The sequence below is a fragment of the Montipora capricornis genome, chromosome 2 (genome assembly GCF_036669925.1).
Source record: "Montipora capricornis isolate CH-2021 chromosome 2, ASM3666992v2, whole genome shotgun sequence".
Lineage (NCBI taxonomy): Eukaryota > Metazoa > Cnidaria > Anthozoa > Scleractinia > Acroporidae > Montipora > Montipora capricornis.
This window is the reverse complement of record NC_090884.1, coordinates 3,365,455-3,367,954: the sequence shown is the minus strand read 5'-3', so window position 1 is coordinate 3,367,954 and position 2,500 is coordinate 3,365,455. Positions and strand designations below refer to the sequence as shown.

Below are 2,500 nucleotides of genomic sequence, written 5' to 3'. Positions count from 1 at the left end.
AAAAAAGCAGCCAACTTCTGATTGACATAGCCAATGCTTTTCGTAAGCTGTCTGACTGCATGAACTTACTGAAGCCATTGAGCTGGAGTGCATGACCTAAACTGTTGCATTTGACAATATCATGTACTTTGTAACAATGAGATTTTGAAATCACGATAACCTATTTTCTCTTACCCTCAAGGATGGATCCGTGAGTTGATGTCTTGGTAAATAACGACCAACAAACTCTGATTTAGTTGTGGTTGTAAAATGACCCAAGTGATGTGATCGGTCATCCCCCCTGATAGTTGGAGGACCTGCCAGTTTGTCGAAGGGTTGTAAGACGTCTCTTTTACCCAGCTGTTCACCCAAAAACTTGCTACGATAGTCAGAGTGAGGCCACAGTTCCTTTTCTTTGTCACCTGAATACATGTATAAAGAAAAATCTTACATCTGGAGATTGTTCCTCGCATCAACTCTCCCTGTGTACTCACCCACCACCCCCAGGAAATGGACCATCCCAGAACTCTTCCCCCCCCCCCCCTTCAACACAAAATTTGACTGGGTCCCCCAGTATCGAATTGCACTGCACACCTGGAAATGTGGACTTGTAGTGCAACAGCTCCTTCTGTATGCAAGAAATATCTACCGTCATATAGTATTAAAATTCTGTAACAAGTTGGCTGCTGCAAGCTAAAATAGCTTTCAGCAGCCCACTGTACAGAAAAGCTCTTTGAGGTTGGGTGTAAAACTGCAGTTTAAGTGACTGCAAGACCTGAGACCCCATGAAAAAGGTACATCAAAGACACGTGTGAGAGGTGGAATTTTTTGACTGTGCACACCACTTCATTGCTTGCTGTGCTGTGCAAATAAAATTTCATGATTAACCTATTGACCCCTGGGAGTGAAACTTGTTTGACTTTACTCGGTCAACAGGGGGATGTTCAGCAGTCATTGGGTTACAAAAAAGATTCAAATAACATTGCACACCAGATCACTGAAACAATAATTACGGTACCTTGGGGAATATAGCTTCGCAATCCAATCAGTCTTTCCTGTAGATGCAGGATTTTTTTGCTTCATCAAGAGGTCGAACAGGATAATATTCTTTATGTGTGGTATGAAATGACTTCAACCTGTCTATCAGAATCCATCTTGAAGTTTGTTTTTGTTAGTGCGGACGTAGCATTTTGATAATCACGTTTTTCTAGTGGTTTTTCAACAAAGTGGACCTCTCGTCATTGAACACTTGTCATTGAAGCGAGCATCCTTGTGCATGATTGTCGCAGGAGATGGTGAGGGTATGCGCTCCCTTTTAGTCAAGGGGAGGGGTGGGTAGTCTTTTTTAAATGTACTCTTGTATACCTGGGGATCCTGACTAGGTGCCCAACGGTCCTCATGGCTTATTGTAAAGTGAGAAGCAAACAAGAAATTCTGAGCCCGTCTTTTGAGCAGGAATCTTGTTTATTACTTCTGCCATGGCGCATAAACATGTACTTCCTGTCACGTATTAAAGTAAAGAGGTGTACTGTTTAAGACTTTCAGCTTGGTAAAGGAGATGTATAAAAGATCATACAACACAACATATGTACTGTATATTTAAAAAAATCATTGAAATAAACAAAACTCCTTTAAAAAACTTGATGTGGCTGGACGGCGGGAAGTAATTGGCAAATCCAAATGATGGTTAGAGTGAGCCACAAATAGATGAACATTCGTGAAACACCTGAGCTGAAGAAGGTAGCACTTTCTTATGTGAAATATATTATCTCCCCAGAAAGAAAAAGGACTTTCTATTATAATTAAAAGATAAAAAAAACCCAAAACCAAAATAATATAATTGTCCTTGACAATATCGGAGATTAAGTCCTTGGTTTACCATGCCCAAATCATGCAGCAAAATGTAGCAGAGCTTCCCTGCTTGCAGAAGTCTTCTCGCCCTGCTAACAGAGAGTAGCAATCATGCGATTACAATAGTTAAGTCTGTGGGCAAGCGATGTAATGAAATCGCAACTACTATGCATCATAGAAGCAAATGAAGAATTGTTGAAACATTCCTCGTAAGTTTCCAAAAACTAATCTGCCTAAAACGTTCCTCAAAATCTCCCCTAACTCAATCTACATGAAGCTATTACATGTAAAGCTAAAGGTTACATAGATAAAGTCATAAATCACTTAGCCGAGATCGATAAATGGACATATCGGCCAGATGCCATTTAGACGGATCATGCCGCGGATTCAAGATTTAACCTCTTTTCGTTTGGACTTACCTAGTCAGACAACGCCAGAAATAGTGTAAAATTGAACAACGCCTTCAAAACTTTGAAAATCAAAGCACCAAAACGCATAAACACGAGACTGCTTCTATCTGGCGTTGCTGTGGCAACTGGCGATAGCCTCACAATGAAGCTTGGGGATAAAAAGGCGCGAGTATTCGAAGATTCGAGGGAAGACATTTTTAGTTTTGAAGTACTTCCAACTTAGTTCGATACCTAGCTGTTTCAAGAATGGTGCGGACGAA

At 40.7% G+C, this 2,500-nt stretch overlaps 1 pseudogene; it reads right to left on the bottom strand.

Annotated features, from left to right (window-relative positions):
* Positions 1-2,500, bottom strand: part of LOC138032692 (uncharacterized) — a 20,352-nt pseudogene that overhangs the window by 6,536 nt on the left and 11,316 nt on the right.